Source organism: Tachysurus vachellii, chromosome 10 (assembly GCF_030014155.1).
Source record: "Tachysurus vachellii isolate PV-2020 chromosome 10, HZAU_Pvac_v1, whole genome shotgun sequence".
Lineage (NCBI taxonomy): Eukaryota > Metazoa > Chordata > Actinopteri > Siluriformes > Bagridae > Tachysurus > Tachysurus vachellii.
Window position 1 is genome coordinate 7,251,412 of NC_083469.1, and position 16,779 is coordinate 7,268,190.

General features: G+C 39.4%; 1 pseudogene; it reads left to right on the forward strand.

The window, feature by feature from the left end:
• The first annotated feature begins 317 nt into the window (after positions 1-317).
• Positions 318-16,779, forward strand: part of LOC132852490 (procathepsin L-like) — a 61,078-nt pseudogene continuing 44,616 nt past the window's right edge.

Genomic DNA, 16,779 nt, shown 5'->3' on the forward strand with positions numbered 1-16,779 from the left:
TATTCATCCTATATTCATATTTTATACTCATCCTGTCTATATCTCATCGTCTGCATTGTTTTCTTGTATAGTTTGTATAGTATAGTATAGTGTTATTTGTCTGTACTTGAGAGTCACAAACTGCTGGAACCAAATTCCTTGTGTGCGCCAACACACTTGGCCAATAAATCTGATTCTGATTCTGATTCTTTGATGACAGGAAGTGACGTCATTTCGCACATGCACGGAACCGATCGTGTTGCTGTACGGATCGAGTAGCGACACATCTTGCCATCTTGCTTCCTCGCGGCGCCATCTTGCTTCTTGCATCTTGTACAATGAAGGTTTTGTTTGTTGTCATTTTCCTCATTGCTTTGTCCAATGCAGACAATGAGTCCGAAGAAGAGTTTCAGAACTGGAAATTGAAGTTTGGTGAGAAATCATCTTGCATTCACTTTTTAAATAATTTATTTTATTAGTTTGATAAATCCAAAGTAATAAATACAGAGCACACCTTTAAAAATAGTTATAGACATGGCTATAGAAATGACAGAAACAGTAGCAATAAAAACCTTGCTATAAATTTTCTTTAATGTGTGTGACAAAAAACATAGCTTTTTGCATGCGTTAGTTCAGACTTTCTATGCATTGCTATGACTCAATTTGGTGTTTGTTGATGTGGCAAACCTGTGTGTGTGTGTGTGTGTGTGTGTGTGTGTGTGTGTGTGTCTTTAATAAAAATGTAATTAATAAATTATTGCCATTCTTATTATGCTTCAAATAATTGCAAGTTAAATGAACTCTATTTTATTTCTTTAAACAATGTTACTATAATAATTTGGAGCACATACATTGGAGCACATTGTAGTGTAAATGTATCATTGTGCTGTAGGCAGAACTACACAACATTACAAGGTCTTGTTACATTAATTAATATTTCAAATAATATATTGCTAATTTGTGATCATCTTCTTCCAGCACCCTTGTACCAGACATACAGGGTTACAGGATGCTTTATTTAGTACTTTGAAAAATTAATATAGATAATTTTTAAAACTCATTTTATAATAAAAGAATTTTCCTTTTTACACACCAAACATGCAGAATGTTTAACTCCTGTCGATCAGACACCTTTCTAATTCTTCTGTTTTTTATATGTCTTGTTTTTTGTTTTCTCTTAGATAAGAGCTATACGTCTGTAGAGGAGGAGAATAAGCATAAGGAAATCTGGTTTGAAACTCTCAAATTCGTCCGAGAACACAACAAGTTGGCAGACCAGGGACTTAAGAGCTACAGAGTTGAGATGAGCTACTTTGCCGACATGGTAATAAAAGAAAACCTTTAAATGTTCAGAATCAGAATCAGAAAGAGCTTTATTACCAGGCATGTTTTCGCATGTGAGGAATGTGTTACAGAATGACATATACTATATAGGCAAAATTGTTACAGTTACATCAGAACACCACCTTTCATTGATGTAAAAACACGTCCCGATGCTGCGCGATTTCCCCGTTGAGTCCATGTCGCGGTCCGCTCTAAAGAGCTGGAAGCCTGACAGACTTAACGCTCTGCAAGGAATAGTGTCGTTCAGCCATGTTTCCATGAAACAGAGAGCAGCAGAGTTCGAAAAGTCCTTATTAGTCCGGGTGAGCAGAAGGAGTTCGTCCTTCTTGTTGGATAGAGAGCGGAGATTCGCCAGATGGATGCTAGGCAGCGGTGTATCACTAACGCACCGGCACGCTTTCCCCTCCTGCGCGTCCTGAAGCGCTGAAACAGCACAGCCGCTCCGCCAACTACGATATTCAGCAAAACATCAGAATAATCAAAAACCGGTAAAAGATCTTGTGGTGTGGGCTGCCTGATGTTCAGCAGTTCATCCCTGGTGTAACTGATCGGATTTCCTTGGCATAAAACAGTAAAAACTAACAAAAACAGAGCAAACACTGAGGAGCTAAGCACTGAGGCTGCCATCCGCGGCGCCATCTTGCCTTTCTTTAAAACATCTTTAAAAATATCTGGTGAGATTTAAAGCAAGCATTGTGTTGAGATGATTTTGAGTTTATACATTCATAATGTATTCTTTCTCTTCTTTCTCTTGTATACAAGTTATAAGATGAAACTGACTGCACTCTTTGGCTAGCGCTCACCGTTGTAGCTACGTGTTTTCAGGCACAAACTTATATAAACCACTGGTCACAAAATTGAGTAGACCCCTAAGTGAAAATGTCCAAATCGGGCACAAATATTTTGTGTACCCACCATTATTTTCCAGTACTGAATTAACCCTCTTGAGCATGGCGTTCACCAGAGTGTCACAAGTTGCCACTGGAGTCCTCTTTCACTCCTCCATGATATCATGGAGCTGGTGGATGTTAGAGAGCTTGTGCTCCTCCACCTTCCATTTGAGGATGCCCCACATACAGTATGCTCAATAGGGTTTAGGTCTGGAGACATGCTTGGCCATTCCATCAGCTTTACCCTCAGCTTCTTTAGCAAGGCAGTGGTCATCTTGGAGGTTTGCTTGGGGTTGTTATCATGTTGGAATACTGCCCTTTAGTCCAATCTCTAAAGAGAGGGGATCATGCTCTATTTCAGTATGTCACAGTACTGTACATGTTGGCATTCAAGGTTCCCTCAATGAACTGTAGCTCCTTTGTGCCAGCAGCACTCATGCAGTCCCAGACACAGCAAGACACACTTGTCTTTGTACTCCTCACCTGGTTGCCACCACACACGCTTGATACCATCTGAACCAGACCACACTATATGGTTCCAGTAATCCATGTCCTTAGTCTGCTTGTCATTAAGAAACATGCCATGATTGTGGGGTTTCTTGCGCATCATCTTTAGAAGAGGCTTCCTTCTGGGACAACAGCCATGCAGACCAATTTGATGCAGTGTGCAGCATATGGCCTGAGCACTGACAGGCTGATCACCCACTCCTTCAACCTCTGCAGCAATGCTGGCAGTATTCATACGTCTACATATTTCCCAAACACAACCTCTGGATATCAATCTGACCACATGCACTCAACTTCTTTGGTCGACCATAGCGAGGATTGGAACCTGTCCTGTAAAACCTCTATGGCTAACTGGGCCCAATTTGGACATTTTTCATTAGGGGTGTACTTACCTTTGTGGCCAGCGGTTTAGACATGTTTAGACGTGTTGAGTTATTTTTAGGGGTTAGCAAATCTACACTGTTATATAAGCTGTATACTCACTCATTTACATCATAGCAAAGTGCCATTTCTTCAGTGTTGTCACATGAAAAGATATAATAAAATATTTACAAAAATGTGAGTGGTGTACTCACTTCTGTGAGATACTACTGTATATACATACATATTATATATATATATATATATACTTATATATATATATATATATATATATATATATACGTATATATATATACGTATATATAGTGTATGTGTGTGTATACATACATTTTACATAATAATATCACTTTTGTAGAAAATAATTTATTATGTTGGCTTTGTAGAAGCCAACATTCTGTTTTTCTATTTAAGCTTAGACAAAAATTTATCAAGAGTAACTCCTCCTAGGGCTTTCGAGCCACATGCACCAAATTCGATTATGTTGTAGATCCTGTTCTGAAGTTTGTTGCTATTACTTTTCTAAGCGACCCGAGTACCGGTACTTCGGGTACCGGGTGTCAAAATGGCCTTTTTTCCCCATAGAGTTTCCCATATAAACTTTGGAGGTTTATAACTTGGCAAGCTTTTGAACTATCTACACCAAACTCGGCCAGCTCCTTTAGGGTGATACTCTGAACAAAGTTTTAAACTGGTGTACTGACTGGCCTTTCGGTTGTCCCGCAGCCCCACCCCAAAATATGCAAAATCGTAAAAAAACGTTTTACAACATAGCCATGTGACATATCAAAACACTCAGAACAATGAGGGGAACTTCCTTCAGGAGTATTTGGATGATGTCACATGCTTGTCTCCACTTGCCTCCAAATGTTTTGGCACCCTAGCTTTCTGTCCACTTGCCTCCAAAAGTAACACTAATCCTTATGTTCACTTGCTTCCAAAAAGCACTATCCTTTGCGAATACTTGCAACATCAAAGCCAACATCAAAGTTTGTCGCGACGAACTTTACAAATCTAGTTTAGATTGTGCTACATTTGAGAGGGCTGAAGGTAAACACAACACACACTTAACTCCTACTGTACAATCAGTTCTTTCAGGTTCTTCATCCATACCATCAACCATCTTTCTGTCACACAGGGTGAGGAGGAGTATGAAGCCTGCTTTATCTCCAGCAGCACCAAGAAACACAATGGTGCAACATTCTCTGGACAGATAGGAGGAAGTGCTTTGCCAGAAACAGTGGACTGGAGGGAGAAGGGCTATGTGACTCCTGTTGAAGACCAGAAGGAGTGTGGTTCTTGCTGGGCCTTTAGTGCGGTAATGAGAAACAGGAGGATTATGTTGCAAGCAATTTTATTTCCATGGCCTGCTATTTTAATCCTAAGAGTCAATCAGATTATGCTCCTTGACCCCATTTCTATTCCTCCATCTTTCACCATTCCCTAAATTTATGCTGCTTTTAACAAGACATTAATTTGTTCTCATCTCTATACTGCTTTAATATATAATCTTTCAGACTGGAGCACTGGAAGGTCAAACATACAAGAAAACTGGGAAACTGGTGCCACTTAGCAAGTAGCAGCTGGTAGACTGCTCTACAAAAAACTGGGGCTGCAACGGTGGCTTGATGAACTTGGCCTTTGAATATGTGAAAGATAATGGAATAAATGAAGCCAAGGTTACTAGGTTAATTGCTTGTTATATTAACACTTGATGCAATCCTACAAACTATAGTTATGTTTGTTAATCTTTATATTGTCAAAAAAATAAAACACTGGGGGAATGCTTTTATGTGGTGGCTGTCAACTCACCACCACCACCACAGAGAAATATGTGAATTGCAGTCATGGGTCTAAAAACTGGAATAGAAATTGTAAAATTTTCTCTCACTTTCTCACTGCAGAAAGGATCTTGCGGATATAATTCATCCATTGAAAAGAAAAAAGAAATGTCAGAAATGTTGATTTCTTTTGCCTTTGTTGTATATCTTTAATAAAAGTTGAATTCTCACTTCTCTTTCTAACTGCAGGATGGATCTTGCAGATATAATCCAGACACTGTTGGAGCCACCTGCAATGGCTCTGTACCTATAAACAGTGGAGATGAGTATGCTTTGAAGGAAGTTGTGGCCACCATCGGTGTCTCATAAGGAGTGTGTCTCATGAAATTTCATGTCCATTTGTAAGTACTTTGTAATGTTACTGTTATATTACAAAATCTAAATGTTCAAAATAATATAACAAGTATTTGCACAACTGTATTTGGTTTCAGAAATTTGTGTGAGATGAAAAGAAGTTCTAGTTTTTTTAGTAATTACATTTTTATTTACCTGCTCCGTGCTTAAATCTAATGAAATGTGTTTTGCAAATCTTTAATGTACTTTTCCATTTCTTTGAAAAAAAAAAAAAGTTTATCTCTTTTAAAAATAAACATGTCCTGCATATATACTGTGCTTGAATTAAATACCTTTTTGGCAACAGTTTGGGGAAGAACTCCTGTGTGTGTCATGGTCAAGTGTCTACATACTTTTAACCATATAGTGCATTTTGAATGTTCCAGAAATCACGTTTTAAAGGAATTGAATACATGACATGATGGTATGACAGCTGTGAATGAGCTCATCTACCTGATTTCAGTTACGAAATAAACACAAACTTGTTTGACATTGACAATCATACTATGATTATAAGTCTGATTTGCAGAGGTGGGAGTAAGTCACACGTGCAAGTCACAAGTAAGTCTCAAGTCTTAACCTTCAAGTCTCAAGCAAGTCCGAGTCATTTTTTGTGAGAGTCAAGTCAAGTCAAGTCAAGTCACTGCTTTATGTCAAGCAAGTCAAGTCAAGTCGTAGCTTGAGTCAAGCAAGTCACTGGCAAGTCATACATATGTTTGATGATTTAACTAAATGTATATATTAAACAAAGTTAAAATCTACAGTATTTATGGACTATGAGAGTTTTATTTGCAACAAAAAATGATTATATGCATTTATTTTTAAAAGGTGTCCACATACAGGTGAGTTGTAAATACAATAAAAATCTAAAAATGAATAAAAATCAAAACTACAAAGAATAAGATGTAAATGTAACTGAAATAAGGCCAACATAAAAGCATGAAAAGTTTCAATATGCCTCAAGCATGGCAGAAGACCATGGAAAAGTAGATATAAAAAGGTGCAATGGTTTCTATGCAACCAAATAGCATTTTTTGAACAGGCATTCCATTTTAATGGGACATGAACACATCCTTATATTAGATCCTTCCATTTTAACAACAGAATAACAACAACAATCAATTACGTCAACCAAAAAACGTAAATTATTGAATCCCACAAACCTTGAAGTGAATTAACTATTGGAGAGAGAGAGAGAGAGAGAGAGAGAGAGAGAGAGAGAGAGAGAGAGAGAGAGAGAGAGAGAGATGATTGGAGTGAGTGTAATTTATTAATTAAAGGGATAGTTCACCTAAAAATGAAAATTCTGTTATCTTTTTCTTGCCCTCATCATGTTACAAACCTGTATAAATTTCTTTGTTTTGATGAACACACATGTAGATATTTTGAGGACTGTTTATAACCAAACCATTCATGAGCCCCATTCACTTCTATAGTGAAAAAAAAAAGAATACTATGGAAGTGAATGGGGCTCATGAATGGTTTAGTTATAAACATTCCTTAAAATATCTTCCTCCGTGTTCATCAGAACAAAGACATTTATACAGGTTTGTAACATCATGAGTGTGAGAAAATTATAAAAGAATTTTATTTTTGGGTGAACTATCCCTTTAAATTGAATGTATGTGCGTGTGTGTGTGCGTGTGCATGCTAGACAAGAATATGGCTGTACTTGCAACTCTGAAGTTTTTTATATTTATATTTATATTTAAATTTTTTATATATAACGTGCATCCCCATAAACGATCCATACGCTTTTCACTCAAAGCCTAACACTAAAGACCAATTATAAGTGCTATTGCAAAACAGCTGACATTTCCACATAAACAGTGACCAACCATTTACACTACATGGCGCTTGCAAAAAAATTAATTTGATAGAACTTTGTCGTTCAAATGTGAGCGATGTGGTCGCATACTGCTGTTCTCTTCTCATCTTGCACAAAATCCCGGTACCTGAACTTAATTATTTTTGGTGTAGCGCCTTCCATGTTTTGTCACGACTGTTAAGGTTTATTAGTTAGTGCGCGCGCTCCCTCTGCTTGTCTGCTGCGTCAGGTGGTTAGATTACGATCTTGCGTGCGTTTAAAAACAGATTTAAAAACAAAATAGACAAAAAAGATAAAACAAAAACAAAAAACAAGTTATTTCGAGTCATTTAACTGAAGTTAAACTTGCGACTTAAGTCCGACTCGAGTCAAGTCATATGACTCGAGTCCCCCATCTTTGCTGATTTGGTACACAAACTGATCAACATTCTTCAAATAGAAAGGATGATTATATAGATGTAGTGAAAAGTAGAATATTTCAACACTGACGAATTTCAGAGCTAGTATTTGGCTTGCTTTTATGATAGTGTGCACTTGAGCTGGCATGGACTCCACAAACTCTTATGATCCATTTTAGATCAAATCCATTAAAGTGTTGCCTGAACACATGCTTCAGTAGAAGATATTAATGAAATCTGACATGTGCATGTAGCAGTTTAAAGGGTCAGTATCAGCTTAGATTAAAATAAAGATCTAGACATTGAATATTTAATTCTGAACAATGTATAGAACATACTTTCTGTGTTTTCATTCATCTTTTATTCATCTTCTACCGCTTATCCGAACTACCTCGGGTCACGGGGAGCCTGTGCCTATCTCAGGCGTCATCGGGCATCAAGGCAGGATACACCCTGGACGGAGTGCCAACCCATCGCAGGGCACACACACACACTCATTCACTCACGCAATCACACACTAGGGACAATTTTCCAGAGATGCCAATCAACCTACCATGCATGTCTTTGGACCGGGGGGAGGAAACCGGAGTACCCGGAGGAAACCCCCGAGGCACGGGGAGAACATGCAAACTCCACACACACAAGGTGGAGGCGGGAATCGAACCCTGACCCTGGAGGTGTGAGGCGAACGTGCTAACCACTAAGCCACCGTGCCCCCTTTCTGTGTTTTAAGTATTTTAAAAAATTTGTAAAATTTAGTTTACTTTCAAAATGAAACGTTACTGTATTACTGTATTCATATGAATCAGAATCAGATTTATTGCCAGGCATGTTTTCACATGGGAGGAATTTGTTGTAGTGACAGAAGCTCCACAGTGTAACAGAATGGCATATACAGTGTAGACGAAATTATATGTACACATTTACAGGTGTGAAATATGCAGTTTAAATGAACATATCCAATATAGGCAATAACTTGTATGTACAAATTGCAAGTGTGAGAAATGTGCAATTGAAGTTGTAAGTGCCCGGTAAGGTTTTGATGTCTTTTATTTTGAAATTGGCATTTTTCGTTTGTTACGTCACTTGGTGTCCACAGGTGCATATAATCTGTGAGTATGCGTGTGGATGCAGGTTGGAAGAGGGTGAGTAGCTGGGACGCTCACTTTCTGTTGACCGTTTTGTTTCGTTTCTTTTGAACGTTTCTTTGGATATACATTTCCTTTGAACGTTTCCTTTTGATTTCCAGTTACTTCCTTTTCCATTTATTGGAGATCATCTTATCTTGCCATCATTCTGCTAAACATTATAATCTGACTTCTGAATAAACCACCTGTATGCAACTGAAACGCGTCATCTTTAACTCCCTGTACTCAGCCTCTTAGCGGCTACTGGTTGCTGCTAAAGAAGTATACAATATATACAATTAGTATGTACACATGTGCAATTTTGAAATGTGCAATTGAGGTAAACAGTAAACAGTATAGACAATATGCATGAATGTACAGGTGTGCAAGTATGAAATGTGCAAATTGAAGTATACATAGTACAAATGTGCAAGTGTGAAATGTGCAATTAGGTGTCGTGTGTTCCATGGTGTTAAGTGTTCATCAGGAGGATTGCTTGAGGGAAGAAACTGTTCTTATGTCTGGTTGTTCTGGTTCTCTGGTCTCTGTAGCGTCGGCCAGATGGCAACAGTTCAAAGAGGGAGTGTGCTGGATGTGAGGGTTCCAGAGTGATTGACTTTGCCCTTTTGCTCACTCTGGAGAAGTACAGATCTTGGAGAGTGGGGAGAGTTGTGCCAATGATTCGCTCAGCAGTCCGGACTACCCTCTGTAGTCTCCTGAGGTCGGATTGGGTAGCTGAGCTGAACCAAACAGTCACTGAGGTGCAGAGGATGGATTCAATGATTGCAGTGTAGAACTGTTTCATCAGATCCTGTGGCAGGTTGAACTTCCTCAGCTGACGAAGGAAGTACAACCTCTGCTGAGCCTTTTTCACAATGGAGTCAATGTGAATGTCCCACTTCAGGTCCTGGGAGATTGTGGTTCCCAGGAATCTGAATGACTCCACTGCTGTCACAATGCTGTCCATGATGGTAAGAGGGGGGAGGGCAGGGGGGTTTCTCCTGAAGTCCACTATCATCTCCACTGTCTTGAGCGTGTTCAGCTCCAGGTTGTTAAGGCTGCCCCAGACAGCCAGCCGTTCAACCTCCAGTCTGTAAGCAGACTCGTCACCGTCCTGGATGAGGCCGATCAGTGTGGTGTCGTCTGCAAACTTCAGGAGCTTGACAGAGGGGCCATTAGAGGTGCAGTCATTCGTGTACAGGGAGAAGAGCAGTGGGGGTGCCAGTGCTGATGGTGCGGGTGCTGGATTTGAGTTTTCCCAGTCACACTAGCTGCTGCCTGTCTGTGAGAAAGCTGGTGATCCACTGACAGACAGAGGAGGGCACGGAGAGCTGGGTAAAATTGGGCTGAAGGAGTTATGGGATGATGGTATTGAAAGCAGAGCTGAAGTCCACAAACAGGATCCTCACATAAGTCCCTGGTTTGTCCAGATGCTGCAGAACATAATGCAGTCCCATATTGACTGCATCATTCACAGACCTGTTTGCTCTGTAGGCAAACTGCAGAGGGTCCAGTAATGTCCTTCAGATAAGCCAGCACCAGTCTTTCAAATGATTTCATGACCACAGATGTTAGAGCCACAGGTCTGTAGTCATTAAATCCGGTGATTTTGGGTTTCTTTGGGACGGGAATGATAGTGGAGCTTTTGAAGCATGAGGGTACTTCACACAGCTCCAATGACGTGTTGAATATCCGCGTGAAGATGGGGGCCAGCTGATCAGCACAGGCTTTCAGACAGGCCGGTGAAACGCTGTCTGGGCCTGGAGCCTTTCTTTTCTTGATCTTTCTGAAGAGCTGACACACATCATCTTCACTGAACTGAATTGAAGGTGTGGCTGATTCGGGGGTTGAGAATTGGGCTTTTTCAAACCCGCAGTAGAACTCATTCAGGTCGTCTGCCAGTTGTTGATTCACCACAGTGCTGGGGGATGGTGTCGTGTAGTTGGTGATGGCTTTCAGACCTTTCCACACTGAAGCTGAGTCATTGGAGGAAAACTGAATCCGTAATTTTCCGGAATAATTCCTCTGTTTGTACAAGACTCTATCCTCAAGTCCTGTGAGCATCCACTTTGGCCTGACGGAGCTGGCTGAGTTTCACAGTGAACCATGGCTTGTCATTGTTGTAGGTTAAGTGAGTCCTGGTGGGAATGCACAAATCCTCACAAAAACTGATGTATGATGTTAGTCTCTGTGAGCTCGTCCAGGTCAGAGGCAGCAGCTTCAAAAACAGTCCAATCGGTGAGAGCGAAACAGGCTTGTAACTCCTGCTCCGCTTCCTTAGTCCATCTTTTTACAGTCCTTAATACAGGTTTAGCTGTTTTTAGTTTCTGCCTGCAGGTCGGTATCAGATGAACTAAGCAGTGATCAGAGAGTCCTAGAGCTGCCCGTGGGACAGAGTGATATGCATCCTTTACTGTAGTGTAGCAGTGATCCAGTGTGTTACTGTCTCTGGTGGGACATGTAACATGCTGTCTGTATTTAGGCAATTCACGTGAGAGAATCGCTTTATTAAAGTAATGTATTCTAATACAACTTACGTTATTTATAAAAAAAAAAAATAAATAAACGATTGACTTTAAAGTTAAAACTAAACATATTTTAGCTTTCTTTAAATTTTCCATTTTTGTTATTGCAAGAATTTATATTTTCTAATATACCAACACTTGTTTTTTTTACTGTAGTTGTGTTTTCTATGAGGTATTTATAATACATTTATAAATAATTGACTTTAAAGTTAAAACTAAACATATTTGGCTTCCTTTAAATGTCCATTTTTTATTGCAAGAATTCATATTTTCTAATATACCACACACAGCTTTGTTCCCAGCTTTGGTACAGCTATGATCTCAGCTATTCTTAAGGTTATATTATTGTTAGATGCCAATCAACCTACCATGCATGTCTTTGGACCGGGGGAGGAAACCGGAGTACCCGGAGGAAACCCCCGAGGCACAGGGAGAACATGCAAACTCCACACACACAAAGCGGAGGCGGGAATCGAACCCCCAACCCCGGAGGTGTGAGGCGAACGTGGTAACGACTAAACCATCGTGCCCCGCGGCTGCGGCTCAGTTAATGTTAAACTCCATTAAGTAGGGGATTTTATTCACTTTAAATAAAGCAATTCTCTTTAATGTAGTTGTTGCAGACTCATTAATAAATTAGTTGCGGCAAAAATGCTGATTACCTGCTATATCTGCTATATTACCTGCTGAATCTGCTATATTAGCGATTAAAATATTACTTATCTATTTAACGTTAGCTTGTTTACAATAGCTTGTTGCATAGTGCACTGCAACTTACAGGCCAAAGCCGTCGAGAAAAACTTTGAAAATAACCATAATGACGCAGTCTCCATGCTACAATAATAATGATAAAAGCAAAGTTTTTCACTGTGGGGACATATCGTTATAAGTACAATTAGACTGTATCATTTGTGTCCCCCTTCAAAAATTGCTCATGAGAAATTTTATATTTATTGTCCCCCCCTACTGTTAAATGAAATTTACACCCATGTCTATAGCTGGGTGTGGGCAGGAAGCCTGAACATGGCTGTGCTGGGTGTTCACTGTGCCCAGCTATGTGCCCATCTCACCTTGGAGGGCAGGATCCAGGAAGCTCAAAGTCAACTCAAAGCCCAGCAGGACAGTTTCTTCCCACAAGCCATCAGACTCCTTAATAACTGAACTGAACTGTACTGAGCACAACATACAGTACACATCATCTGTGTGGACTGCACAGACCTACACCACATACACACACTTCTAATATACATCTATAAACTTGTTTACATACTGCTTACATTCATCAAACTATTTACATGCTTACTATTTACAAACTGTTTACATGCTGTTTTGCACACTTTTTTACTTTTTTGCTCTTTGCACACACATAACATTTCTACATTTCAGTCATTTTGCTCATACTGTACAATATTTCAGTTGTTGCTGTTTTTGCACAATCTTATACACTATCTCAGGGACCTGCTGCTAAGAAACTTGTTCATTCTAGTATTACTGCACGCAATATTGTCTGAACTTACAGTATTTACATACAGTATTGATACTGGTCGGTCGGCTCTGTTTTTTGTTTACTGTCTTTTTTGTATTTTGTGTATTGTCTTGTAACCTTTTGTCTGCACTGTCTTTTGCCCTGCACTGTCTTGTCTGTCTTGTTTTGCACTGTCTTGTCTGTCTTGTTTGTATTGTCCTGCACTGTCTTGTCTGTCTTGTCTTGCACTTTTTGCACCAGGTTGCACAGTTGCACTTTATGTGGCTAGGACTACTTACTAAGTCCTAGCCCTGTCTTTGCTTTATGTAGCACCTTGATCCTGGAGAAACGTTGTCTCATTTCACTATGTACTGCAACAGCTATATATGGTTGAAATGACAATAAAAGGTTCTTGACTTGACTTGGCTTGACATCCTCAGAGACATCAGGTGTTTGTGTTGGGGTTTGTGCTGAAATGGCGCATGAAGCCTGTGCTTAATATTAATGAAAATTTTTTATTGCGATCTTAAATCTGAATCAGTATCACTGTATGTATAAGTTAGTGTGTTTAACTTGATTGTACACTTTTAACTCTTATTTAATTTGTCAAACAGTGAACAGAAGCCAAGTCCTAAAGAAGATAGTATCTATAGAAACTGGATCAGTACCATGCGTATGATCTGTGAAGACCTGAACCCTGATACAAAGGTCAGAACAAAGTTCCTCTCAAACAGTTTCACATATTTATATTTTATAAGTAGAAAGATTTTTATTGTTGTTCCTCTCTATAGCTTGTATACACTGGAATGAAATGTTGTTTCTCCATGACTATAGTGTAATATATAACAGTACACAAGACTACTTGGCTACTTGAGACTTGGCAGGTACCAGATGATTTTATCCACCTGAATCTGCTTACCCCTATTGGATACCGACATATGTCAGAACCATGTACAACTGGTAAAGGGGGTGGTCTTGCTGTCATTTTTCGTGCGTCATTAACTGTCTCTAAATTGGTTTTTCACAATACCACGACATTTGAGTACATGGTGATGAAGCTTGGTACCAAACGTCCCATTGTACTTATATTAATTTACAGACCACCTAAACAACAAAGTGATTTTTTCTCAGAACTCAGTGAACTACTAACCCAAGCATGTGCTGTGTCGTCCCAAGTTATTCTTCTTGGTGATTTCAACATTCATGTTGATACTGCTTGCTCCACTGCTACTCAGCTAAATGTTGTCTTTGATTGTTTTGACCTTATCCAGCATGTTAATTTTCCAACTCATACTCATGGTCACACGCTTGATCTTGTTTGTACATCTGGTCTGAATAATATCTCTGTTGACAGTTTAGCTACCCCTCTTTCTGACCATAGACTCATTTCCTTTGATTTTACATTTATCTGTCCAGTCAACCACATCAAAAATCTAACCATACGTTATCGTCATTTAAATACTGTTGACACTAGCTCCTTTTGTCATTCTGTTGCCTCCTCTACTCTTTCTGATGTGATCAATTTAACTTGCCCATCAATGATTTATGACGAGTATTGCTGTTCTGTTGAAAAATTGTTGGATGAGTTTGCCCCAGCTAAGATTATGTATGTCCCTTTGTCCCATTCCTCCCCGTGGTTCAATGCAGAGATTCGAGGTTTGAAGGTCAAATGTAGACAACATGAACGTCTCTTCAGGAAAACTGGTTCAACTGGACATTTTCTTATATTTGCCGAATGTCTTCAGCAGTATAAATTGGCCTTAAATACAGCCCGCTCTTCCCATATCTCCAGCATCATTAACAAAGCAAGCAATAGGCCCAAAATGTTATTTAGCACAATTAATAAACTGATTCAAGCACCAAAGCATAGCCTTAGTGACTCTGAATCCATGGTTATGTGCTGCTCTTTCCTGAACCATTTCCAGGGTAAGCTAGATACTCTGTATGCGACATTTGGTGAGGAACCAACTACTGATGAGCATATGAAATCTCAATCTAATAATTCTATGACAACCCTAGCCTTAACCAATTCCTCATTAATCACTGAGTTAATACAAAAATCTAACTCCTCATCATGTACTCTTGATCCTGCACCTACTTTCCTGCTAAAAGACTGTACATCGGCAATTTCTGCCCCCATCTCCCACCTTATTAATATGTCATTTATCTCCTCTACTGTACCTGTGTCACTTAAGACTGCTGCTGTTACTCCCATACTCAAAAAGACTAATCTGGACCCGGCAGACTTATCCAACTACCGCCCTATTTCCAACCTTCCATTTGTATCAAAGATTATGGAAAAGGCTGTGGCCTCTCAGCTGCAGTCATTCCTAGCTGGTAACAACCTCTTTGATATTTTTCAATCTGGTTTCCGCCAATAGCATAGCACGGAGACCGCGCTAGTAAAGGTTGTTAATGATCTTTTACTCACTGGAGACTCAGGTAGTCTCTCTATACTTCTGTTATTAGACCTCAGCTCTGCCTTTGATACTGTCTGTCATAAGATATTACTTTCCCGCTTAGCGGAATTTGGCATATCAGGCTCTGCACTATCCTGGTTTTCTTCTTATCTCACGGGCAGGCAATATCACATCTCCATACACAATTCCAAATCTCCTACTGTCTTACTTAAACATGGTGTCCCACAGGGCTCTGTTCTTGGTCCACTTCTATTCATTCTGTACATTCAGCCGCTTGGTAACATCATTCGTCGACATGGTTTTAGCTATCATTGTTATGCTGATGATATTCAGTTATACACTACCTGTCAACCAGTTTCTGTTAATGTAAAATCCACACTTTCCTCTTGTGTTAGCAAGTTAAAACTATGGCTACACTCAAATTTTCTTAGCCTGAATCTGGGTAAAACCGACATTCTGATAACTGGTCCTCCATCTCTAATAAAAAACAACTCTGTGGACTTTAGTCTTGATCTGGATGCTACTACGATTTTCCCCTCAGCTACCGTTAGAAATTTAGGTATCATATTCGACCCCTCACTATCCTTTGATGTACATATTCGCAGCCTCTCCAAAACGTCTTTTTTTCATCTACAACGCATTGTCAAACTGCGACCTTTTATCTGCAGAAATGATGCCGAAACATTAGTACATGCTCTGATTACGTCCCGTCTCGATTACTGCAATTCACTCTTCTCTGGTTTATCAGCTCACTCTATCTCATGTTTACAGTACATACAAAACTCGGCTGCCAGAATGTTAACATCACCCCTATATTATTTGATCTTCACTGGCTGCCAGTCTCATCACGCATAAAATATAAAATCATACTGCTCACTTATAAGGCACTAAATGCTCTTTCCCCCCCCTATCTTTCCGATCTTCTCTCATCCTATGTACCTTCACGATCACTTCAGTCTTCAAATTCTGAACTTCTTTGTATTCCTAGGTACCGTTTATCCTCTGCAGGTGGCAGATCCTTTTCTGTCATTGCTCCAACACTATGGAACTCCCTACCCATTGCACTCAGAACCATCACCACTTTGTCTGAATTTAAATCAAGGCTTAAGACCCACCTTTTCAACCTTCACTACCAGTAAATGGATATATATTAGGAGTCCTTAATTTTTCTGAAATGTGGTGTATGTACTGTGTACTATGTAGAGTCCTATCTCTTGTACTGTATGTTTTTGTGTTTAATCCTGTCTTCTGTTATTATCTCATGCAGCTGCATGTGATCTTTCGTTCTGGGCAAATGTCCGACGTATATGTACTGTATGTATATGTATGAACCTTCGTCCTGGGCAAATGCCCGACGTATATGTATGTTACCTTGTAAAGCGTCCTTGAGCTTGGGAAAGGCGCTATATAAATTAAATTAAACATATTACTACATAAAGTGCAAACTATTCAGTAGTGTAGCAGAAATAAGTGTGCATGTGTAAGTGTACAAGCAGCTTGATCAATAATTATTTTAGCAAATCATCCAACAACCTTTTTCAAATTTCATTTTACTACTGAACTCAAATTCAAAGAAAAAAAAAATCCATTGATTAGTGTCATTGTACAGATTTCCACTGTAACACCAGATGTATGCCTGTGACAGTCTGCTCATGCACATGAGATGAAAATCTGTTGGTGCATTGCTATCAGGTCATTGTGGTGGTGATAGTGAAATTTCCCTTTCTTTACTTTCTTCAGGCCA